The sequence below is a fragment of the Lissotriton helveticus genome, chromosome 5_1 (genome assembly GCF_964261635.1).
Source record: "Lissotriton helveticus chromosome 5_1, aLisHel1.1, whole genome shotgun sequence".
In the NCBI taxonomy this organism is placed as follows: Eukaryota; Metazoa; Chordata; class Amphibia; order Caudata; family Salamandridae; genus Lissotriton; species Lissotriton helveticus.
In genome coordinates, this window is record NC_136065.1 from 1,153,185,591 (window position 1) to 1,153,213,327 (window position 27,737).

Consider the following 27,737-nt stretch of genomic DNA (forward strand, 5'->3'; position numbering starts at 1 on the left):
CGTCCTGGCGCTGTATACCGCTGGGGAACCCGTCCTGGCTTTCCCTGTGAGAGGGCACCCCAAGGTGAAGCCAGGCATCCCCGGCGTTGCTGGGGCCGTTGTGGAGATTAAGCAAGCTATTGCCCAGAGTTGCAGAGTGGGACCCATGGTTAGCGTAGGCACCTAAGTGAGAATTATCGAGTCCGCGGACATTGACCCAAGACCCTGCCACGTCGGGAATTGAACCCTGGTCCCGGGCCGACCTCTGCTTCAGGGTCTGCCGCTTCTAACCAGTGAGCCACACTTCTCTTTATGTCCCTGATCCTCAGAACAGGAGGTCACTCAGCTGACCTTTGAAATCATTTTAGCCTCAGATGAAGGGCATACGTCCAGTCATCTGTATCAGCAAGCAATGTATCAGTGTAACAGGGTGTTAGTCTTTAGATTTCATATTTTACTAGGCACAAAAGAATAATTCTGCTGTTGTAATTGGTGGATATTCATCATTTCGGAAATTCATAAAATTGCAAGTTTTTATGACTTTTATTTAAATGTGCTGTCTTTTAAAGTCAATAATTTAGATTAAATATCAGGCCAAAAAGATCTATTTAAATGTGTTGGAGTATAGTCATTAAAAATGTACATTTATCTTGATACTTATTGATAGTTATGGAAGCAGCAACCCATCTGCCCGTGGAGTCTGAGTTTTGGAAGATAACTTGAACATCCAAGGATTCGTTGCAGAATATAGCCACTCAATTATGTTTCCCTGCACACAGAGAAGGCAAAATATGCCCAACCCATTTTTTTTTAAGAATAATAATTCATTTTACGAATATCTGAGTTTCATGTAACAAGACAACTTTAGTTCTTAGTGTAGAGATGTGTGCCAATACCCTTTGACGTTTTTTAAGAGAACCTACACCTTTAATATGCCATCAAATGATTCTTAAAACCATTTAATGTGTATCAGAAATTCTGTAACATTTTGCGTATAATGATAACAGTCAAAATTCAATAACAATATATATATGATTTGATATTTGGAAAAAAAAATAATGAGACGATAGTTTAAAAAAATATTATAAGAAATGTTGGATGTAGTCATAAGAAAAGAAAGAATGCAGGATAGACATAGGAAAAGATGAAGTAGGAAAAAGAGGAAAGAGAGCAAAATAGACAGCAAATAACAAAAAGGACGCACTTTTATAACAAATAAGTAGTAGAGGGGGGTGAAGCCACATAAGGGGAATGACACAAGTGAACTCTGAAACGTCAAGCAAAGGAAGGGAGATCATGACACCCAAAATGATATCTGTATAATCTTGAAGACACATGGAGCATGCCTAAAAAGAGGGATATAAACATAATAGCAAGAAATGAGGACACATACGATGCACAAATATTGAGCAGGCTATATAACTGTCCGTAAAATGGATGATGCCAAGGAGGGTATCAGTAAGATTCCATTAGAAAATATCTAAATTCAAGAAAATCAGGTAACATTGGATTTGAAAGTTTCCATCACCTCTCCTCTGCAAATAGCAAATCATCTTTTTAGAAGAGAAGGATCTTATTAGTGGTAGTGTTTTTATTGTAAGTTACTTAGAATAAACAAGGGTGGAAGAAACCAAATCTGGCTTTTAGAGAGTGAAAAGCTGGTTGCATATAAAGAGAAATTTCTTCAATCTGTCCACTGTAGATTTAGCAAAGTCTTGCGCAAAAGCAGATTGGATCCGGACCATGAGATACAACCTTTTGCCTTGGCTGCTTTGATAACTTTGAGTAGGTCACAATTTTCTAAAAAATAAATCATAACTCCTCTTGGTTTCTGATAAGATGAAGCAGAGTGAGAAGAATGACCTAGTTTATGTGCCCTTTGTATATTCAATATGCGAGGTAGACAGGTCCAAGACCAAGGAAGAAATGATAGGAAGAAAAATGTGGGATATGAGCCTTCCACCAGATCGTAAATGCACAGATTATTTCTTCTGTTGCGATGCAGTAGGTCTTCAGCATGATTTTTAAGGATAACATGTCAGGTTGCAACCTTTTTAAACTCTGGGCAATATCCTCGAGAACCTCAACGCTCTGTTCCATCTGATTAACTCTGTTCTCTTTGTGTGTCCACAATTTGTAAAGAAGGGGGACCCCTACTAATGATGCATTCACTACTTGTAGGGAAACATATAAGAAATTTCTTGCAAAACAATAAGTAGTGAGATATATTATTAAGCCAGAAACCCAAGAAGAAGACTGAATAACTACAAAGTTAATATGACATGTAGTAAAGAACTGATGAAGACAACAATTATTTTTATAGTATAAATTGATATTTTTGTTTTATTTCAATATTTTTTAGCATTTTTTTAGAACATATTTAGTTTATAAAAATATACATTTCTAAGTTAAAAAGTATGTGATAAACATATTGATTTACCAAGTGAAAAAATACAAAAAAGGAAGATACAAGGTGGACAACAAAGATGACTCCGATGTTAAATAGGGCTTGAGTGTAATAAGCAAAGCGGTAGATGGGACTCTACGCGCGTTTCGGCATTAGCCTTCTTCAGGAGTCCGTCATTTGCAGTGAAAACATATAGACACACAATAGGATTTTTAAGGTACACTATTCTTCTGTTGCTATTCGTTGAAAGCAACTCTCTTGAGGATTGTCTTTTTCTATTTATTGTATGATCAACCTTGGTATCTTTCTGAGGGCACTTGCTTGCATCACCATCTTACTTAAAAGGATATTGAGCAGTGCAGAGCTGGTCCATCGTGATGGTCGGCACGACCATCACGATGGACCAGCTCTGACTCCCGTTTAGATTAGGCTACCTGCAAACAACAAGACTACCAACGTCCGTGGTCTATTCGTCAACATACCTATATCAAGGATACGGGTTCTGTCCCTTTAGCTATCTAGAGAGCTGGGCTATTTCGGAATTTCAAAGACAGGAAACAATACCTATATGGAGTTGCAATAGTAGGCTATATCATACCTACTACCTATCGATACGACTGGATCAGTCTCTAATTAAGTGCACACCCTTTTTCTGCCAAGACAGAATATTAAGATAAGGCATAACCAGTCTGCCACTGGCTCCACTGCTCAATATCCTTTTAAGTAAGATGGTGATGCAAGCAAGTGCCCTCAGAAAGATACCAAGGTTGATCATACAATAAATAGAAAAAGACAATCCTCAAGAGAGTTGCTTTCAACGAATAGCAACAGAAGAATAGTGTACCTTAAAAATCCTATTGTTGTGTCTATATGTTTTCACTGCAAATGACGGACTCCTGAAGAAGGCTAATGCCGAAACGCGCGTAGAGTCCCATCTACCGCTTTGCTTATTACACTCAAGCCCTATTTAACATCGGAGTCATCTTTGTTGTCCACCTTGTATCTTCCTTTTTTGTATTTTTTCACTTGGTAAATCAATATGTTTATCACATACTTTTTAACTTAGAAATGTATATTTTTATAAACTAAATATGTTCTAAAAAAATGCTAAAAAATATTGAAATAAAACAAAAATATCAATTTATACTATAAAAATAATTGTTGTCTTCATCAGTTCTTTACTACATGTCATATTAATTTTGCAGTTATTCAGTACTCTTTGTGTGTCCATTCATCATCCTGAAGTTGAAGTTGTTTATTGGTTTCCTCCATGTAAGGTTAGAGCACCCGGGTTTCCTCACAGAGAAGCTCCAATGAAATTGCAGTAGGAGACTTTATGGTTGAGAGAGGATCCTTATTAATTCTTTTATTAGGTGAGATATTAGACGTTGAAGGATGTTTGGAGGAAATTTGGTAGTAGACGAGGATGTAGTAGCAACCAAACTAGTGGAAGACGAAGAAGAATCCTGACAAGCACCCACAGTATCCTTCATATTTTCCAGAATAGAAAAGGAATCAAAAATTAGCTAGCATTCGCGCAAAGAATTTTCAATTCTATTAAGGACACGGAGACGAGGATTATGCTATCTCTTTCTTTACTGTATAAATCACAGCAGCCAATAAACATACAATTTAGTATAACAATCTACATTGTCCATGATGTTCTGCATCAGCCACGCCTCCTTAGCCCTCATAAGAGCCCTGGGAACAGTCCTATAATCCTCTTTCTTTGATCAAACTGTAGAAAAAGTCCACAAAACCAACAATTTGACAAACATCCTCCAACATGGAAGTTAACAGGAAACCCAGTTCATCGCAATCCTTCAACTGGAAGAAACTTCTTACTCAGATTTCTTATCTGCACCTTGAAAAAACAAACATGAACAACCCGTAATTCCTGTTTATTACTCGAATTCAGTATCATATCAATGGGTGGGTAAGCATGAACAATCACATTGTAACATAGCCGGGTGGGATAATCCTTGCTTCCGTGTCCTTAATAGAAATGGAAATTCTTGACGCGAATGCTAGCTAATTTTTGATTCTATTACAGGACCAGAGGCTTTGGATTATGCTAGTTTAATGCTTTATCAAAAACAACAGATGTTATATCTCCCACTGCTTTATAATAAAATTGTTTGAAAGTCGATTCAGGCGACCAATCAGCACAACACATAATGTCTTGAATATTAGCTCCTAACATATAGGACTTTGATGCCATGGCACCATGCACAGAATGTGCACCAAACATTTTAATATCAACACCAGCTTCTTTCATAATGTATCTAAGCCATCTGGCTATTGTCGCAGCAGACACTAGTTTAAAAGTTTTTTGCACAGCAATCCGAAGTTGGGTAGAACCCTCAGGCTGCAAAGGGTGAGTTCATTCCTTATAAGTTTTCAAGCATTGGACAACACATAGTTTATCATTGCTAGGAAAAGCATTATACTCAACATGTCTGGAGAGAGTTTTTGTACGTCGTGTAGTAAAAGAAACTCCTTCCGGAGTAAATACTCTACCTGTAATCTCCAATGCGCGCACATCCGATGAACATCTACAAGCTGACAGCCATGAAAGCATTGCTAACTTTGCAAACAACTGTTTTCGTGAAAGAAGATTATTTGATGGCCAACTATTGAAGAGAGTAATGACTAAAGAGACATCCCATAAACCCGAATACTTGGGTTTGGGAGGATTCGCTACTCTTATGCCTTTTAGAAGTTTACATACCATAGGATGCATACCAACCGGTTTTCCGTCTGTCTTGGTATGCCCCACAGAAATGGCTGACCTGAAATTATTTACTGACCTTTTAGCCAAACCGCTTGCCGCCTTTTCTGAAAGAAAATTCACAATATTGGAAAGGCCTGCCCCCACGAGATCCAAGTGCCGTTCCACGCACCAACCCATCCAGCCTTTCCAGGCTGAAGAGTATCACTTCCTAGTGGAAGGGGCCCAAGCCTGCTTGATGAAGTCTGAAACCCTGAAACTCCTGGCAACTTCCACTGTTGCCTGAAAGCCTCCATGCCATCAGCGACAATTGCCCTGATAGAATCAGAGGGTGTTGCTCCCCGAGAGCTCCCAGGAGAAGAGACTCCGACCAAGGGAGCATCCAGGAAAGATCACAGCTCATCTCCAACTGTACCGGGAACCATGGCTGCGATCTCCACATGGGCGTCACTAATATCACTTACGCCCGTTGTCTGAGAAGGTGAGAGGTCACTCTCAGAATGAGAAGGAAAGGTGGGAATGCATAGTTCACTGACCCCGACCAATCCTGAAGAAAAGCATCTGTCGCTCTCGCTGCTGGATCCGGCCTCCAACTGAAGAAATTGGGAAGTTGCCGGTTCAGCCTGGACGCAAAGAAATCTGTCTGACACGAACCCCACATTTTCTGCAACCATTGGAATATGCTCAGCAGTAATTTCCAGTCGCTGTAGTCCCTAAAGTGTCTCGAGTTCCAGTCCGCTATGACATTGGACTGTCCCGGAATGTATTCCGCTATCACTGTTATTTGACGACTCAGGCAATAATGCCAGAAGCTTTGGCAATCTCCACTAGCAGATACGATCTCGTTCCTCCCAACATGTTTATGTACCTCACTGCAGACACGTTATCCATCCGAAGAAGGATGCAACAAGAGGTCTGCTTGGGAGACAGGGTCCGAATCGCAAATGACATAAGTATGGGCGAATTTTGCAGATTCGCGGTCTGCGAATTCGCGCAAAATGGCAAAAAATCCACGAGTTCGCGGATTTTCCCGCAAACTCGCAGATGTTTTTGCCATTTTGCACAAATGTCACCACGTTTGTCTGTAACTTTGCCACTGCGCCGAAAGGCACTGTGGTCCCTTGAGTGAGCTGTCCATCGTTTGAGGAAAGGACGGGAAGACGTTGCCTACCCTAGTGTGTGTGTGGCGGGGCTTCTATGCGAGTTCACTTGCCTCTTGTTTATAAAGGGTCAGAGACCGATCAGGGCACCAGATGAGGAGAAAGCTGCCTCCTGTTCACAGAAAGTACACCGGGATTGCGCTCGAGAAACTTGTGGATGCAAAGACCTCCATCAAGGATTACATCTAATTGTAGGCAGTGGATATGGGGAGAAAGCCCACCGGCCTAGCCTAGACCGTGCTCACTAGTTGTTTGGGCGCCGAGGTCCCTCGAGTGAGCTGTCCATCATAGTGAGGAACGGGCGGGAAAACGTTGCATACACTAGTGTGTGTGTGGCGGGGCTTCTATGCGAGTTCACATGCCTCTTGTTTATAAAGGGTCAGAGACTGATCAGAGCACCAGATGAGGAGAAAGCAGTCTCTTGTTCACAGGAAGTACACAGGGATTGCGCTCGAGAAATTCGTGGACCTCCATCAAGGATTACATCGAATTGTAGACGGTAGATATGGGGAGGAAGCACACCTGCCTAGCCTCGACCGTGCTCACTAGTTGTTTGGGCTGATTATAATGCGTTACTGTATATGAGCTTCAACTCGGGCACCTGCTTTATTTTATATCTGTAAGTGCTTCCTGCTGATGTTTAATTTTGTGACAGAAGCATAATGCCAGGATGAATCGTGCCTGCATATTTATCAACGATAATGCCACCGGTTGTGCCATACTTATACTCAACTGGAGTACATTCTACTGGCTAATCAGTAAGTGCTACCTCGTTGGGTAAATGTATAGTGCTTTTGCTACAGTACAGCTGCGTAAAGGCCCAGAAAAGTTGTCTCCAGTGACCACATGTGTCTGTAACTTTGCCGCTGCGCTGACAGGCGCCGAGGTCCCTCGAGTGAGCTGTCCATGATAGTGAGGAAAGGGCGGGAAGAAGTTGCATACCTTAGTGTGTGTGTGGCGGGTCCAAAAGGGCGGGGCTTCTATGCGAGTTCACATGCCTCTTGTTTATAAAGGGTCAGAGACCGATCAGAGCACCAGATGAGGAGAACGCAGCCTCCTGTTCACAGGAAGTACACGGGGATTGCGCTCGAGAAGCTCGTGGTTACAAAGACCTCCATCAAGGATTACATCTAACTGTAGGCGGTAGATATGGGGAGGAAGCACACCTGCCTAGCCTAGACCGTGCTCACTAGTTGTTTGGGCTGATTATTTGAAGTTCAACTCGGGCATGTGAAAAGAAATCCGCTCGCGAGCGAATTTGTGAATTTTTCAGCAATTTTGCGAGATTCACGGATTGCAAAAATGCCGAAAATTCGCAAATTTCACGAGCGGAACGGATTTTGCGCCCATACTTACCTGCTAGTAGTTCTAGACAATTTATGTGCAATGCTAATTCTTGGGTAGACCACCTTCCACCTGTGGAAACATCTCCGCAGCTCGCTCCCCAACCCCAAAGACTGGCGTTGGATTCGATAACCACCTCGGGCTGCGAGCCGAAAATGGTTCTTCTGTTTCACGCTTTCACCTCCTGTGAAAGGGGAACCAGGTCTGTATAAGCCAGACCCTTCTGAAGGTGTTGTATCTTGAGCCTCTGTAATGCACTGTAGTGCTGTGGTCTTGGAAAAATCGCCTGAATGGACGATGCCAATAAACCCACTACTCTGGCGATCACTCTGAGCGAAATAACCTGCTTGCTGAGAAGTGCCACGATCTCTTTCTTTAGGTCCTTGAGATTCAATTTTAGAAGGCTCAACTGTGCCTTCTGGGAGTCTATCACAAATCCCAGAAACTCTGTTGTCTGAGACGGAGTCAGAGCTGACTTGGCATGGTTGATTACAAACCCCAGACTCTGTAAGAGAGAAATGGTCATCTGTAGCCATGATCAGGATGTCTTCCACATAAATGATCAAGCGCACTCCCTGCTCCTGCAGATGTGCGACCACCTGCTTCATCACCTTGGTGAAGCACCAAGGAGCTGAGGAAAGCCTGAAAGGAAGGGCCAAATACTCGAACCACCGACCTTTCCATTGAAATTGAAGGAAACGGCGATGCGGAGGAAAAATGGGAATGGACAGATAAGCATCCTTGAGGTCTAGTCTGACCAGCCAATCCCCCTGTTGTAACAAATCTGCCAAAAGGTGGATTCCCTCCATTTTGAAATGATTGTAGACTAGGAAATGATTGAATTCCCTCAAATTTAGCACCAGTCTGTGTCCACCACCGTTCTTCTGGACCAGAAAGATATTGCTGCAAAAGTTGTGAGGTTTGTCGTTGCATAGCGCTATAGCGTGATTTTGTAGCAATTCTGCTATTTCGGTGTCTATAAAAGAGCACTCTTGTTGGGGAAAATGGAGAGGCCTCGGGAGTGTGTCTTGACTGGGTGTCTCGTAAAATTCCAGATGGAAACCCTGAACCGTCTGAAGCACCCATGCATCCTGGGTAAAGTTGCGCCAATTGTGTAGGAAAAATTGTGTGAGACCCCACAACGGTAAAAGAGACAAATCTGTTACGCTCACCTGCAGAATTCTGTGCGTGGAAGCCCACTCTGTTGCCACCTCCGTGGAACCTGCGCCTGTTGAAGCGACGACGAGTGGGGTAGAACTTGCCCCCTCTAGTAGAGTCCCACTCTCCTCTTCCACAACCGTTGTCACCTCTGGGGGGACTTTGGTTAGTGAAACGGCCTGACTAGCGTCCCCTGCCTCGTCCGGCCCTGTTGAAAAGGCCTTGCTGAAAACCGCGCTTGATTCCTGATTGAGCTTTATCAAGTGATGTGAAGGTCCCTACATATTTCGACACGTCCTTCACAAAACGGTCCCCAAAAAGGTTTCCCTCGGCAAGGGGCCCTGGTTCAGCTGCCGCCAGATCGGTAAGATTGATATCCATTCGCTTGAGCAAGGACTTACGCTGTTCTGTGGATATGGCGCAATTGGCATTGCCCAGCAGGCAAATGGCTCTCTGTGTCCATCCTGTGAGAATATCTGGATCCACTGGGGTTTTAGCCTCCTTTGCCACCAAGGTCATTTCCAGAATTTTTGCGAGTGGGCCTACCACTTCAAGGAGCTTGTCCTGACAACCGCGCCACGTGCGATCGATCCCTTTCTTTGGATCTTTGGCAAACATTTTAAGAAAAGTAAGTAAACTAACATCTATCTCTGGAGTGTCCGCCACCTTGTCAGGTAGATCAGGGCGAGGACATTCCGACCTAAGCCGGTTCCGTACTTCCTTATCAAATCCTTTCCGCAGGTTTTTGTGCAAATATTCCACGACCTCAGGCGACGGAGCCCAGTCAGCTGATCTGGGTTGCACAATATTGCTAGGGTTGAATGTGAAAGGGGATTAGTTGGGATCTCCGGAGTAGAAGAAGTCACTTTGGCTTTCTTTTTGGGATGAGCCTCCTCGTCAGTCATGGTAGTATCGGTATCGGTGTTAGTGGTATCATTGTCCACATATACCCTCTGTTTACTGTTCCCCTTGCCTCCCGTGGAATACTGATGATTGGCGCTCCTAGCTGGGGGAAGCGAAGTCAGTGGACTAGCATGCGGCCATTGACTCTCCTTCACCGTTTCAGTAGCTGGTGGAGTATCTTTATGTGCCTTGTCCTTTTTAAAGCCATGATGCTTAGCAAAACTTTCAAGTTGCTTAGTGATCGGTTTAAGAGCAGCTGCCAATGCTTGTTGCACAGTGTTGCGTACTGTGCTTTCAATAGCCCTGTTCACCGAGGATTGGACAGAGGCGTCCAGAGCCTCCACTATATTTTCTTCAATGACAGTCTCCTGCTGTCTCTCATAATAGACATCCACCTCATCTTCATAACGTACCCACTCTTCCATAATAATAGTGGGACAGTGTAATCAAAGTCAGTATTCTTTAGTGATGACACTATAACACATATATCTCTAGGAGGAGTAATGGGGGCTAGCCCACTTGCACACAAAGTCACTGAAAAGTACCAAAGGCCCCCTCAGCACAGCTGTACTCAAAGTATTTCAGTCTAATATAGATGTAGGAGCTGAAATCACACTATAAATGGAGCGTGTGCTCACTCCTGCAGGGCACTATTCTTGCAGCTGGTCAGGCATCTTTCCTCCACCAGCCTTCCAATGCAAAACGCGGAAGAAAACTGAAAACGGGCCGTTCCTAGCTTGCGCAGCGCAACGTGAGCCCAAATCCAACCAAAAAACAGCCCAATGGGATCGCCTGAGCTGCACACGTCGTACGATTACCACCCGGGTCCTGCGGTGCGAGTGGGCGATTAGGGAAGCCCCAACACCGGTGCCTGAAGCGCGCGACCCAAACCGGCCTTGTTTACGCCACCCTGCGGCTTGGTACAGACGCGCCGAGAAGTACGTTAATACGGCAATTAACTCCGTCAACGCAAGCAATCGGAGCAAGGCTCCCGCACACAGTGCGAAGCGCACCTCCTCAAACGCTGAAGAAAAAACAGCCTAACTCGTGAAGCATACACAGTAAGTAATACCACGAAAAACCCTCCTTTAATCAAACTCTCTTAACAATGCCTATCAAAAGCATACATTTTAAGCGCAGCGCGCACTGTAAATTCTGGCATATCACCAACTATAAACAATGGACGGTATCGAGGAGGGTACTTAACTCACGCTGTGAGCAGCAAAGAAAGAGGATGATGGGACTGTTCCCAGGGCTCTTATGAGGGCTAAGGAGGCGTGGCTGATGCAAAGCATCATGGACAATGTAGTTTGTTATACTAAATTGTATGTTTATTGGCTGCTGTGATTTATACAGTAAAGAAAGAGATAGCATAATCCGAAGCCTCCGGTCCTGTAATAGAATTAGCTCTGGGAGTGATCTTCGTAACCAGTGGCTTTATGGTGATAAATTGAAGGTTCCTGGTCCTACCCATAAGGGAGTCATAGAAGATAATTAACCAAGTGACACAACAGTAGTTCAAAAATGACAGTCAAAAAATAGTTATGCAAGCAGACCTCCGAAAATGCAACAGTCGCTCCGAAGACGAAATCAATACTGACAATGTTTTTAAGGAGTTATTTGAGGTGATCAATAAATGATAGTGTAAGTCTGCCATTATAGTTGTGGAAGAGGTGGTATTATGAGGCAGCAGAAAACGTCATTGAAAATAAAAACAAAATGGTGGGAGTGGCTGTCCCATAGGTGCACCCACCAAAAATCACCAGTCATTAAAGTGACAAGGAAACGTCCTCACAACCAACCTACAGCATCAGTAGGTATTCCCCCAGCATTACCCAAGGAGCCAGCAAGAGAATGTTTTTCAATGAAGGTATGTCAGCCTGTCTTCCCACTGCAATGAACGTCACTAACTGGCAGCCATCTCGGATCTGTGAAAAGCCACAACACTGTCCTCCCCAGCCTTCCTGGCCGGAAGACCCTTCTCCCCTCCCACCTACCTTTCCTGTGTCTCACTGTCTGGAAGCAATACACAACTCACAACAGTAGAGCCATTCACAGTCATGAGATCCAGGACACACAGCTGGAATGGACAAGTTAATGCTAACTTTCTAAAAGTGAAACCAAAGAAGGCTTGGGTCTATATACTAACTGGCCTAGACCCCTCTAAATTGAAACACCAAAACAGATGGCCAGGAAGGTTGTTTGAAAAAACTTAATCAAGCACCACTTATCCTAAAAGATCTAAGCGGGCACACTTTTCATTTAGTACTTTTTACTTAGTTCATAATTTTCACAGGAACATTCATATATGTCCGAACATCGACACCTTTTCAGTAGCAAAATTCACATAGAATACAATATTCACAACACAAATTTTACAAACAATATAAATGAGACATATTTACAATTACACCATATAGGAAAAAAACACAGACAGAAGATGCCTATATTCACTCAATGCTTGCGGCACCAGTCCTGATATAGAACAAACAAACAAGGGGCCGTTCAGTTTTTTGCTGGCCTGCTTGCTTGACTGTGCTGGAACCTTCAAAGTTCAAGGGTCAAATCTCAGGTAGACCTTATCTGAATTTACAGTCCTGATATGCCCTTCCTGAATCTCGTTCCAACACAGAGTCAACGCGTTTCGAACCCAAATGTTTTTTGGGGGGTTCTCCTCAGGACCTGGACTGGAAACTGTCCTGTACTGTGAAATATACAAATAAATACAAAATCGGTGTGAGAACAGCTGATCCCTTTTCCTATTTGACTGACATTACCCTTCCACCTCAACTTGAAGTACCTGAAATAGAGCCTTGGCGGAGCGACTGTCTTATCTCTCTCAGGGGCACTGTGATTCTCTAATTCTGTGGGTGTACAAAGAGTGTATCAGAAATGCCCAGGGTCGCTACAATATTAATGAGAAGCTCGGCCAACAGCAAGCCACTGTACATGATAAAATGTCCTACCTCGAGGTAGAAGTGTCCTCGGATGATTCTGATTTTTTAATGATTCCCGGTCCTGTAAATAACAATTGAGCAATGGTTTACTTTCCTGTATGCGGTGTACATCTGACGCGCGGCTCTGCTGCAACACGGCTTACACATGCCTTGCAGATGGAAATACATGATCGAATCGTGGTTTTCAAGATGATGTTCATTCGTAATCCTGCCTGCCGGGTCTGTGAACATGACATGAAGCACACATTTCAGGCGCTGAATCCACCGGCTGATATTACTCGTAACCTGAGTTTAAAGGCTGTCACTTACGTCTGCTTAATGTTTGGCACTCGATGCAGCTCTCCGCTCGCAGCTTCCGCGTTCGATGTCAGCGAACGGAGCAGGGCGTATCCGTTTTTTGAAGGAGCCATTCCGACGTCATTACTCCCCGGGGCACTTGGTCTTTGTAGTGCAAATAGTACTTGGATCCTATTTCTTTTATCTCTTGCTGAATTTGAGGCACCCCAACCCTTTTTCCCAATGTTTAACAACACGGTGATTCAGCAGGCTCCAAAGTTATCTTAAATTACTCAGTTCCGACAGTTCATTCAATCCGTTGTTTGTTGTATTGAATTTTAGAGTCAAGAAAGCTTCCCTCCGGGATAGTTGCAAATCGGGGTCTCCTCCAGATCCCGGTGCGCTTTTAATTGCTGACAGGATGGTCCATTTGAACTCATTTGGGCCATGATTCTTTTCCAGAAAATGAGCCACTAGTGGGGTCGACAACACCTTGTTCTTCAACCTAGACCGGTGTTGGATAATCCTTTGTCGTGCTTCCTGTGTTATTTTGCCAATGTAAATTGACTGGCACGGGCATATAATGGCATAAATAACATATTTGGATTTGCAGTTTGTGAACAGATTGTGTCTCCAAAATGTTTTGCCATCACTAAACAGTGTGCCCTCTACAGTAGTGTCACGTGCCGAGCAGGTTCCACACTTATGGTGTCCTTTTCACTGGGCCTGTCCCGAAGATTGTGCTCTGGATAGTTTTCTTGACCAGAGGACGTGTTGACATAATTTGTTGCCCAATGCTACGGTTCTTCTTGAGTGCAAACAGGGGTTTGCCCACCTGGGGGATGGCGTCCTCCACCAAATGCCAATGATTGCGAATGATTTTCTGCACAGATTGTGTGTGGGGTCCAAATGTGGAAACACACACCATCCGTTCCGTGGGCGGTTTGTATTTCTTTTGCAATAAGTGTTCTCTCGGTGTCCAACGTGCCCTTTTCATTGAGTGTTTGACCAACTTGCGTGGATATCCTCTTTATTGTAGCTTTTGGCACAGTGCTTCGCCGTGTATCTCAAAATCTTCCACCCTTGAACAATTCCGTCTCACTCTAAGGAATTGTCCCTAGGGGAGGTTGTTTTTAAAATTTCTTGGATGGTAGCTGCGAAAGTGCAAAGCGTTGTTTTTATCCGTTTTCTTCAGGTACAACGAGGACATCAAACCCTCAGGGGTGTATTTGATTTCAACATCCAGGAAGGAGAGAGATTTGCAATCATACATCAAGCTGAATTTAATGTCAGGGCTTCGATTATTCAGCCATTGATGGAATTCCTCCAAAGACGTAGATGATCCCTCCCAGATGCACCACACGTCATCAATATACCTTAGCCACTGTTTTATGTGTTCATTATATGGGTTGTCATTGTATACGTACTTGTCTTCATATTGCGCCATGTACAGTATCGCCATTTCAGGCACAAAAGGACAACCCATCGTGGTGCCTTTGATCTGTATGAACAGTTCATCCTCAAATTGAAAAAAGTTTATTTTTAACGCCAGTGCAGCCAGGCGTAAGATCAAATCCGTGGGCACTCGACGTGGGCGAGGTCTTCTTTCAAGAAATCTCCATAGCTTCCAAACCATCTTGTTGAGGAATCTGTGTGTATAAGGACGTTACGTCCATTGTTACAAGTATCTGGGTTGTAGGATCAAATTGAAAACCCTCCACCTTATTTATAAAATCCATTGTGTCCCGTAGATGTGACGGAACCTCTGATACACATGGTTTTAAAAACACATCTACGAATTTGGACACCGGTTCGAGGATTGAGTCACACCCGGAGACTATCGGTCGACCGGGTGGGATTGAGGCATCCTTATGGACTTTTGGTAAAAAGTATAAGTGAGGAGTTCGGGGATGTTTTTTCACCAGATATTCTGCTTCCTTTTTGCCAAGGATGCCTCTCTCCTTTGCATCATCCACAATCGATGTAATTTCCTGTAGTATCTGGATGGTCGGGTCAGAGGAAATTGGTCGATACCATTCCAAATTTTTCACATGTTTAGTGCCTTCCGTTTTGTATAGATCTTTAGACCAAAGGACCACTGCTCCCCCTTTATCTGCAGGTCGAATAACCACTTCTCGCTGGTTCCTCAGATTGTCAATGGCCTCCTTATGTTTTCGAGTGATGTTTGCTGGGATGAAGGTACGCTTTCTCTCGATTACATTGAGTGCTGAAAGTACCGCATGTTTGAAAGTTATTATTTCTTTAGGCATATTATGGTTAGAAGGGCAGAACACGGACTTGTTTCTCAATCCTGACACTTCAGTCGAGGCTTTTTCAGAAGAGTCTCTGAAGAACCACTTCAAACGGATCTTTCTGAAGAATTCAATAACTTCCATTTTGACTTTGGTGAAGTCCATCATGGTACCAGGGACAAAGGACAATCCTAGTTCCAGTACCTTCATTTCAGCCTTCGTAAGCACCATGTCTGATATATTGATGATTGGAGACTTGTTCATGTCTTGTAGTGTTGTTTGCGCGTGGTCATCTCCCATTGGGGTTTGAACCTTGTATGTGCTTGTTGCTGGCCCTCACCTAAAAAAGGCCTCTTTTGTTGCTAGTTTCTGTTGGAGGACCCCTCTCCTGGGTCTGAATCACTTGTAGACTCAGAGGAAGAGGTGTCTGAGAACGTGAGACACTTCTTCTTAGATCTTCCTTGGTACGTATTCAGGTACCTTGTGGAGTCTGGTCGCGTATAAAACTCGTCTTTTAAATAAGGATACACTGTCTCCAGATTGAAGGTTTTCTTATCTTTCTCAAACTTAGTGGTCTTGAAATTGATCGTGTGATCTTTAAATGTTTCAAGTTCTTTTTCAATTCTCTCCAAGAGTACTTTGGCTTCAGACTCTGAATGATTGTCCTTGATCGCCCTTAGTTGTTCCTCTATCTCTTCCTGTTCTTTCTTACAGATGCGTTGGGCGTTTCTCATATGTGGTGTAATTGTAAATATGTCTCATTTATATTGTTTGTAAAATTTGTGTTGTGAATATTGTATTCTATTTGAATTTTGCTACTGAAAAGGTGTCGATGTTTGGACATATATGAATGTTCCTGTGAAAATGATGAACTAAGTAAAAAGTACTAAATGAAAAGTGTGCCCGCTTAGATCTTTTAGGATAAGTGGTGCTTGATTAGGTTTTTTCAAACAACAATCTACCTGGCCATCTGTTTTGGTGTTTCAACTTTCTAAAAGTGGCATTTTCAAAAGTGCAATGTAAAATCCAACTTCCCATTAGAGAGGAATTTAAATTACAATTCATGTGAGTGTAAACAGCATTTTTCTAACTTCTTCCAGTCTCGTGTTTTCATGTATTATGTGTAATAAGGTAACATATTGCTAGTTAATGGGAGACATGGGCCTTACAACAGTGAAAAATGACTTTATGAGATATTGGACTCCAGAGACTTGGCCTAATTAGCTTCTATGATTGAACCTCAAACAATACAAAAAAATACAGAAACAATACAAATAGGCAAATGATTAAATATTGTATTTAATTTACAAATTTAGAAAAGTCGACATTTTAGTTTCAATGGGAAGGTTTGAGTGTTTCTAAATTGGTTTTTAAAAAAAATCTTTTTATTAAAGCAAAGAACAAGCTTATTCAATTTTACAACTTGCTTTTTTATATTTATAAATACTTTATTAATCTGCTTAAAATGTTAAATGTTTGACACAGTTGCAGTACACTGGTGATCCATGGCCCACAAGTTAAAGTTAGGAATCACTGTCCTAAATAACTCAATACCCTGGCTCTTTCCTTCAATTGTGTCATTTGACATATGCGCACTCAAAGGCTTACAGGACTTTTGGAAGATCAACACTGGGGTTAACTGCTTCTTTATGAGATGTGTTATGATGATTTGTAAAGTGTGTGAGTGTTGGAATTTGGTTTATAAGTAGGGGTAAGTAGGTACCTACCACTAGTAATAATGCCACAACCACAATACAATGTTCACTCACGGTCTCAATAAATGATTCCCTTTCTCAACACTTCGTAGCTGGCTGCAAGCAGGCAGGCTTAACTTAGGAGGCAGGTGTGTAAAGCATTTAAAAACAATACATTAAATAAGTAAGACGCTTTACACAATAAAACTCCAACATCAGTTTAAGAAACTAGCAAATATTTTTATGATTAAAATGACACCAAAATGACAAAAATCAAATGTATGGTGCAGGAGATAAGAACTTTTATAGAATAAACACTTTCTAGTGCCTAAAAGCCAAAAGCTCCACGTTGGGGCATCTGGTCGCGCTTGAGCATTTTCACCCTGCTGCTACACTCGTAGGCATGCATTTGAGACCTCACTACATACAGCTTTTGCTATATGTGAGACCTTATGTCATCAATTATTAAAAAAGAACAATAAGAAGTCAAGAGGCAGTGTGCACTTTTGGTCAGACCCCTTCAGCCATTGGCTTGCATTTGCTTTTCATGGTTTGGGACTGCTTGAATGGACTGTCCATCAAGGTCATGGCATTTTGAGGAAGGGTACTTTTGTTTGGGTTCCCATTAGGTTTTGATGATGACTCTGAAGCAGACTGCTGATAGACATGACTAGTGGTTTTTAAATGTTAGCCAGTACACAGTGCTAATCACTTATCTTCTTTGCTTTCATTCGTTTTACTTTTTTGATAGGGTAACATCTTCATGGATTTACAGATTAAACACACAATACTATTACCTAGGTGCCATAAAGGTGAGACGAGCAACGTGTTATTAATTTTTGGCCGCCATTTATGTCACTTACTTTGTTCTATTCTTACAGGAAGGGTCTAAAAGGCTTTAAGCAGTAAAAGCACACATTAGCCAGGCGTAGTTTATCCTTCTTCCATCGGTGTCCTGTCGACACTCTAGAAAGCTAAATAAAGGCATATTTTCAATAGCAACAAAGTCACAACATGATGAGGTAAGCAGAAATGTCTGAACTGAAAATATATTTTGGATATTAAAAGATATACAGCATGCTTTTATTACAAGACACACATGCACACAAGCTGTCTGAAACTTGTCAACATCCGTTTTCTTAACCATAAACCTCCTTTCACCTCTCGAGCCAAAAGCTCTTGCTTCGCATACCTCTCCCTGCCCCATCCCTACCTGCCTGCAGCTCTACCTGCCCATATATCACACAGCCTGCACCTATCCAAACGTCAACCTCTCCCTGCCCATAACTTCACTGACCTAACCTGTCCTAGAAGGAACCTCTGCTGCCAACACTTCTATCAGCTCTGCCCACACCTCCCCATGCTTGCTCCTCTTCCTCTCCACACCTTTGCCTGTCCCATTGGCATCTTTTCCTCTCTCTCTCTGTGGCCCATACATTTATCTTCTCATATCTATGTGTAAGCATAATCTAGGCCTCCCCGCTGACAAAGCCAATAGCTCTGGCGTATCAGTGAAAATACTTTTTGGTACAGCACTGTCACACTCTGAGCCATTGGGTCAGTGATACCCTCTTTCGACTTGTCAAGCAGCCTAAAATATATCTTTAAAACATCTGGTGCTCCCTCCTCCATTGTAAACGCATTATGAGTGTCATCATCTGTGTTTCTTTTTTGCTGTTCCTTGATGATATGTGTGCAGTATGATGGTTGGATGCAGCACAGTTCAGTCTTAATGCTTTGCAGCGCTATCTGTGGCGGTTCCTCCATAGTATTGGAGGAGCGTCGCTCACCACACTGCAGCACAGAAAGCATGAAAAATAAAATGTTACTAAAATGATTTTATTGCCAATTCTTTTTATCCTCTGCCAACAAACAGAGTGTGGGGAAGGGGCCAATGCACCACTGCTGCTGATTGGCAGCAGTGAGGAGTGGCCAATTCAGTTTGAAGCGCGCATGCTGGTTTGGTCAACTAACTTGCTATGGCCAACCAGAGATGTGCAATTTAAACCTTTCCAACTCAGCTGTCCTCTACAGCTGTGTTGGAGAGCAGGTACAGGGCTTCAGTGCCTGTCAGAGCAGACAGCCAGCCTGCTCTAGCCAAACCAGAAGCTTCACTCCTGCGCTGCTGAACAGCAGAGTCTTGATTGGATAATGGAGTTGGCTGTTGGACCTGCCTCGTGATTGGACGAGTCAGGAACATCAAGAATGTGCTGCGGAACATTGAGGACAACCTCGAGGACGAGCAGTGTAAGGTAAGAGATTTTCTTTTGTAAATTGCTTTATGCACCCCTCATTCCAATTTGAATTTTTTGTAAGTTCAGTATGTAATGTGTATTACACTGTGAGTACAGCCAGGCTCTGGGCGTTGTGACTGTATACAGCCAATGTACTAGAAACTCACAACCGTGTGCATTACGTTTGAGCACAGTTGATTTCAGAGTTCCAGTATTTGGAATAATACCAGTTACAGCAAGTTTCATAAAGGACACAGCCTGTTTGCAATGTGTTTTTAAATAATTTCCGTGTTGCTCATATTTTCACTGGTTGGAGAAGCGTTATGTTACAACAGCACATAATACAGGAAGAGGGGGTGTTTTTAAGAAAATGGTTATTCATTGGCAGTTTCACATACTGTAGGAACAGTAAGCAGGGTTTCACGGGCCATGGACGGGCACACAAAACATGCATTTTGTATCTAATGGCCACTGTAAGAACAGCCTGAATGTGCTTGCAAGTGTATGTGCACTTCAACCACACAGCCTTGTGCCGCTGGTGCCAAAGGTCCTAAAATTAATATCTCCAAATGATGACTATTAGGAGGGTTCCGTTCAGCCCCAAACTTTGGGTGCCGTGCACGGTGCAACAATAGTCATTTTGCAGTGTTCTCCATGAAATTCATGTTTGCTCTCTAGATAAATGCACTTAAGCACACGATGGCAGGTGCAGAAAATTCCATGCCGATGCTTTGTCTGTCCAAACACTCCTATTTAGGACTTCTAAAATCCAGGAGTCTCTCAGTACCCACAGCTTTCAAGCTAATTCATCACCCACAAACCACAGGTAAGGGTGTGGGGTAGTAGAAATAGTAACAGAAATATGTTTAATGCAAAAAAAGGACATTGGGCAAATATATATATGGTAATGTGGTTTAATGGGAAGAGCTGCCGGTCTCAGCTCAGCATCCTTTAATTCTGTGCAGTGTGCCATATGTATTTTGGGGGCCCCTGTTGGAAACAGCTATGAATGTATCATCCAATTGCAGCTCTTTCCCTTCCCCTTTGACCAGCTCACTGACAGTGCACAGGTAGACTGATTTGAATTCTAAATGTGTTTTCACCTAGTATTCAGGGATTGTAACATGTCACTTGAGTACCTCCCTGTCATAACATCTCCTTCCGTTCAAACTCACTGGCTACGCTATATCATGTGTTCAACAGTTTTCCGTCTCACCACTTTTAGAGTCCACCAGCCGCCACTGTCACCACCACCTCAATAGTTAGCGTTTTTCCTCTTTGTAGGGCCGTCCCTCTTTCATTGTGATTTAAACTAGAATTCAAATGCATTGATATTTTAATAAGTGTTATTATTTGTCTTTGGTCCTGTGCATGATTTTGGTATGAATGCACCCAATAGGCATCTATTTTGTTTCTGTATCCTATTCCAGATAAATTCAGTATATGGTCAACTCTTTGCACTTGTCTAGAAGTCAAATGAGGATTTTAGTGTTTGGGCTGCAGGGAAAGTATTATATATGTGTACATTAAACATCAACTGATGGCTGACGAGCATTACGAAGCAACATTATGCAGCTCAGAGAATGCTGTTACCCAACCCCAATGGAGTACTCACTTCTTGCGTCAATGAAGTTTGTTCCTGTGGTTTTAGCGGTACAAGTTTCTGAAGACAAATGTTGTTTATGTACCTTTAGTGTCGCCTGTCACTTCTTGAATTCCCATCATTTCGTTTTTTATCATTAATAACAAGCCTTACAGCACTCTAAACTTGGCATGCCTGCTGGGACTACTGAGAAAAGAAACCAGCGGGAGAACAACAGCTATCGGAGGGACATAATAGCAACAGCCAAACCTGTTTTCGACAGCCTGTGAAGCACAAATTGCAGATCCATTTTCTCCGGGACAAAAAAAAAGAAAATGATTTTATGAGAGGAGCAGAAGTTTGTCTTGCTGGGTACTGAGGATCCATTAAACATTTGCTTGAATACTGTTTTTGCATGCAACTGATAACAGCAGGCACACTGAGCTATTTTACCAAGATTGCAATTTGCGGTCTGCAGCAGGCACATTAGCCTTCAGAACTATTCTTTGACTAGTCAAAACTGAATCCAGCAACTTACCCATAGATTTCTGCTACATGTTCATTATGCAGCTCAGTCACCTTAACCATATAATTCAATCCTATTTACTGAACGCACTGCACATCTCTGAAGCAGATACCTAAGTGTACTCTTGAAAAAGTAAACACTGATGTGCAAAAAACGTATGTTTACTGATCCACTTACGTCCTAATCTACAACACAAAGACTGAAACTTTTGTAACTAGTTGATTCTGTACCTCACGCAAAGACTAACCACCTGATGTTGATTATTCAACCTGCTTTTGAGCACAATATGGCACTGAAACCATGATCCTAAACATCAGCTGGGATCTATTTCTCACCCGACGGTATAAATAAGCGGGGCATTGATTGCACTTGACTTAACGTAGGAGAGTTTGATAACATTGGTCATCATTTCCTCATAATTAGATACATGAAAAATAAATGAATAATGTATTCATAGATACACTTGTATCAGTAACCATAATCATTGGAAGCTCCTTGGCACGGTACACGTCCTTCATTGGCAGCCACAGTCAGCAGGTCAAACTGGGATCTTTCTGAAGTCCAAATAATTAGCCACCCAGCAATCTGGAAAACATCCTGATATACTCATAACTGCACATTCTTGTTACTCTTCAGTCTCTGGAAGGAATCCTTAAGCTTGAATGTACCCAATGTATCCGAATTAATGCACCTTCTCCTCTTTCTTCCGAACCTGCTTTTTAGTTGTGAAAGTGGGTGAATGCATGCATTTTAACTACATGTTTGCAATGCTGTGCTCCACCAAGCCATCCACTGCTCATTCAGGAAGCTGGGTGGCAAGGGAGTCTTCATGCAGCGGGACGTAGAGCAGACAGGCTCCTGTGGGATAAGGTGGTGTTCAGCGTGGCAAGTAATTTCCACTTCCGTGTCTTCCAATGATTTGTTGAGCTAGGTAAAGAAAGCCAGGTTGGTGGTGGGATCTACAGAGGTAAACAGGTTGAAGTGAGATGAGTGAGTTCAATAGGAGGGAACTAGTGGTGTGAATGACTTCAGGAGTCATAGAAGCTCAGAGAAGCTTTGATATGATTGAGGGTCCATAGAAAGAGAGAATGTTTAATTCATTTGAGTACTAGAGAGTCTGAACTTGTTCTTAGTAATAAGTACGTTGCTCTTCACGCACTACTTGGCGCCTTACTTTGCTTCCCTCTTAAGCCTCAAACTTTTCACTCTTTCCATTTGGATTTGAACCTATTCATTCAAAGCAACTTCAAATACAGGCTTCAAAGTAGCCATGTTTGAGCGGTACATTAGCAAAAGCAACTTGGTGTTTCTGGAAAAGACAATAAAGATTATCCTTAGCGCAGATGTTGAAGGGTTAAAACCAGTCAGTTGGTTTTGGGCAGAACTAATTAGGAGTTATACTAGGCAGTTTCAAACACTTTCCTGAGCCACTTCTGTTATTTCTTGTTAGGAGACCTTGGTGACAAATGACTCACCATGTGTTCTCTAAAGTGGCTGCAGCAGAAACGTTTACGGCATGGACAACAAGGGCCACAAAAAGAGACACGCACTGCTGCATAAAGCCAGAAGTGTAGACACATCCTAGTACTCTGCAAAGAAAATGAAATCAATTGTGCCAATGACATTACAAAACAAGCAGCACACATTTCATTAGCTCCTCAAACTGTAGCTATAAGACAAAAGGAACCTAACCTGTCACATAAGTGTGAACATGTCTGTACAAGAGAGGTTAATATAGGGCATTTTTGGAAATTTTGTCCAAAATATAAAAATGCTGTAATTCACATCAACGTTAGCCAGTAGCTGAAGTGGGCTGACCCATTTTCCCATGCTGTGTGCTGTAGCAGATGGAAGACAAATGTGAAGGACGCAATGACAGCCAGAAGAATGAAGAGGGTTGATGAAAGTGCCTGTGAGTGAGTCTATTACACATACCGTCTGAAATCAAAATGTGTTAGAAAATGCATGACCTAAAATGCAAAGATGGAAATAAGAAAAAAACAGCCATGCTATTATGTTAGTGAATTGTGTCAGTGTTAAACAGGAACACTCTATTAAATAGTTGATAAAAAGAAGTATGTAATAAAAAAAGACACTATAGCATTCAAATGTGATGTGGTATGCTTACTAGTGGGATTTGCTATAATATGATTAGGTGGTAGCCTATTCAAATCTTCCTTATATTGATTGCAAATGGAAAATCAGTGTTGATCTGATTCTTCAAAATTATCACCTACAGCAACAGGCAGTTAGGGATATCAGGAAGAAATAAGACTGCCCTTTTCCAGAAATGCAGAACAAAGAAACAGGAGAGGTTATGGCCTCTGGCAGAGTGTGTAAAAGACACCTGTCTATGAAGATAGTTATTGCTTGTTGACTCTTGAGTTCCAACAGACTTTGATTATAGGATGGAGCTTGCAATGAATGCGGTGCTTATCTTATCTTCAGAGTGAGGAAGCAAAGTCAAGGACACCTTCAATCATGCATTCTGGCAAAGCCACTTAGCAAGAAGAAATAGGAGTGAACTGTGGAAAAATACTGGAGCATTGAGTAAACTCCAGAAACAGTCTGGTAGCCCGTTTGTTCCTTTATACACCATCACCTGCATCAGTGAGGATGTCAACTCTTTTCACCAGTAAAAGACCCAGTTGATGGATTGGGCTATGTGTAAGTCTTTAAAGATGAGTACCCTAAAACACAAATGCATGTAAACTAGAGAAATCACACAGGAAATACCACATACAATCGTTGAAAACGGCAAAAAGATAATGGTTAGTCAATCAATTTATGATATTCAAATGCAAATAAATGTAAATTAGCATTGACAGTGAAAAGTGAGCCAAAGCATTCTGGCATATGGACTGCTGAATGTAGTTGGAGAGACTAAACATGAAAAATATTCCAAGTACACATCAGTAGACAGACTAACATGGAGTCGGTTCTCTGAGGAGGTCTGGAAGAGACCTGCTGCAAATTATTCAACTGCTAAAGTAATAAAGCCTTGAAATGAGGCCTGGCCACAAATGGAACAAGGAAAAATCTCTACTGAATTTACATAGATCACGGGGATTAAACTGGGTCGCATTCCAAAACAGGGTTTTCATCCGTTTTAGACACATAAGTCATACAGTCAAAATGGCATGATGTGAAAAGTAGATTGAACTGTCCAGTATTAAAACGGAAAACATATCACATGAAATTATGATTTTTTCTCTGCATCCTTTGTATAATTCTGAATTATCTCCTACAACAGAAAACAAAAACACATTAAAAATATAAACAGCAACTCCATTCATCCAAAGTAAATGACCTTCAATTGTACAATTGTATTCAGCCCTTTCCTGAGGAACAACGTGAACGGAAAATAATACCTTTTAAAAGTTACTGATGGTGGAGCTAACTGAATTTTGTTTTAATTGAAAAGCTGAAAGTTACATTTGAAGCTGCTCAGTACACAAAGGAGAGAAAGAGAAAATATATCATATTAGATAGGAACCTGGAACTTAAACAGGCCGACTTATGTCAAATTAAGCACTTTTTATGTTAAATGCTTCATAAACACTACATTTGTGTCTCACTATCAGTAATTGTAATACAAATAACAAATTGTGGAATTTACTTTCACAAGGGTATTAGCAATAAAACAAAGAAACACTTGACCGACAATGGATAGTGGAAGAGTGAATTTTAGGGATTTGTTCCACTATCAGGAGGAGATAATGCCTCAGGGGAATAGGGTTGCAATCTCTTTCCCTATATGACCATTGTTTGGTAGCAAGTCTCACTCATTTAAAATACAAATATGTTTGTCAATCCGTATTGGTATACGGAGTCTATTGCAGGAGTTTAGGCGTGTACAGTGAAGGAGCAGTAGCCAGATTAGCAACCAGCAGTGGCCTTAAAGTGAACGTAGTTCAAGGGACAACTAGAGTTAACTCTGTGGGAAAGCATAGCAAAGAGTTCAATAACTCAAATTCTAAACAATATTTAATTTTTTACGACAGTGTAAATAGTTCAATGAAAAAGAAGAAAGGCAGTGGCTTGCTGAAGTACTGAGCAGCAACCTCAGGCCTTCTGGTTTTCAGGTCTGGGAACCTTATTGAAGGCACAGAAGCCAACACGATCTGAAAGAGTTTCAATCTGGGTACAGAGGATTGAGGAATACATGTGTTGACATGTTCAAGAAGAAAAGCTGACTGCCAGACAGGATAAGAATAGAATACTTTTTTTTGTTAAATAATTTTGATTAAGATTTAAAGAGCAGTAACAGTATACTTAACAAAAAGGACAAGGCAATGGTATATATTACAGAGCATTATAACTGTTAGTCAAACTATAACAAAAAAATAAAAATTATTAATCGTAATGTAATATTGGAATATAATGAAACAACAGCCTACATTTTCATTTAATACAAAAAAGAAAAAGGGCAAGGAGAAGAATAGACAGAAAAAGTATAAAAGAAGTGGAGGAGGAGGAAAAAGAAATAGGAATAGAAAGTAGGGAAGAAAGGAGAAGGAAACACAAGTATAAGCAGAAATAGGAAAGTTACAATATAGGTGAGTGTAAAAACCAAAACGTATTGAAAGGTAGCCAATATTAATCAAAAATGTTTTGGGGAGTTAACGAAGATTAAGAAACAGTAGATAAAATATGCTCATCACAAATAGGATTTAACCATGTAAACAAGCATAGTTTAGAAGTATCTTTCCAAAAAGAAAGTATAACCTTAAAAGCAAGTGCTATAAAAAGATCAATGAATACAGACTTGGGCAAAAGATTGTCAATATCAGCTGACATAGTTCCAAAAAAGACATTTTGAATTGACAATGGAATATAACATTGTAATATCTTAAAGCATTTAGACCAAATAGATTTCCAAAAATTAAACACATTAGGACAACAGCATAGCACATGGGTTAAAGTACCATTTGCAAAGGAACAGGACCAGCATAATGGAGAAATAGAAGGTTCAGTTTAATGGATAAAAGTGGGGCTAATAAAAGCTCTATTATAAACTAAAACAAAGATTGGGTGATGTTGGCAGCTTTAGAGGTTTTGAAAATTGTAAGACATTATTTATCCCACTGATGTACAGAAAATGATACAGAAGGGTAATTTTCCCATAATAATCCAATAGAGGTTTCGAGTCACACAGCCACAGGGGATAATAAGATGTTATATATGAATGAAGCTTTGGGAGTGGAATCATGGTTAATGTTGTACACTGGTATCAAGGGAGTAAACAGTATAGAATTGAGGGAAAAACGATTATTTATTCAAAAGGATTGGAGAGCTAGTGATAACTGGTATATTCTTGTAAGCTAGAGCTGGGCAAGTTATATCGTACTTGTAGTTGAGAAAACGGAACAATAGAATTTTGTGAACCCATATGATGAACATTTAGGTCATCCTTTTCTGTCCCGTTCTTAAAATACAATGATTTATGATGAAGTTTAATCAATATATTATACCAGATGGATGATGCAAGAAAAGATTGGTAAAAATCAGAGCTTTGGGTAAATATTGTGTGCATCAAATATTGAGACCATACATTACCTTCATTCTAAGGATGAATCAGTTTAGATAAGGCAATATGGGCACTTATAGTATTCCAAACACATTTGGTACACATGGAATTTATTTGGGAAAAATAGCAATTGGGAATTTTGAAAGGTAACATAGAAAGTAAAAAAATAACATGTGGTACAATCATCATTTTGATGGTATCTAATCTGCCCAATCAGGATAAGTGAAAAGTAGACCAGGAAGAAAGTAAATTCTGAATTTTAAGTTTTAGACTATTAAAATGATGAGCACGGGCCAGATGTTCGACCCTATTTTCTATTCGCAAACGGGTTTGCAACCCGTTTCTGCATCCAAAATACAATAGGGCCATTTTCTAACCCAATTTAGTGAGTCACAATTTATTTGAAACTCGCTATATAGGATTATCGACTCGCTATTAGGAAGGGGTGTTACGAGGGCGTCCCTTCCTAATAGCGAGTCTGAGCCCTATATATGACTGTTTTGCGACTGCAATTGCGGTCGCCAATCAGTCGCAGTTAATCACCCTTCTCAGAAGGGTGGTAAAGCAATCAAAAAAAAGAAAGGGTCCCCAGGGGACCCCTTCCCCTTTGTGAATGCAGAGAAAAATATTTTTAGTGGCAGGCAGTGGTCCCAGGGACCACTACCTGCCCTTAAAAAATTATTAAACAAAAACGTTTCATTTTTGTGTTTTTTAATTGCATCCCGTTTTCCTTTAAGGAAAACGGGCTGCATTTTTAAAAAAACCTGCTTTATTTCAGAGCAGTCCCAGACATGGAGGTCCACTGAGCCAGCAGTCCAACATGTTATATTTGCTTTCTTTCTGCATGTCCACCCTTTTGTCCCTTGTCCTTCCCTACCCCTTCCCCTCCGTCATCAGCTGTACATTCTGGAATGTTGACAGACAACAGCTGATGACTCTCCTGACCGGACGCCTCTCCCGATTCCTCTGTTAGACCTCCTTGATGTGTTGGAATTGCACTGACA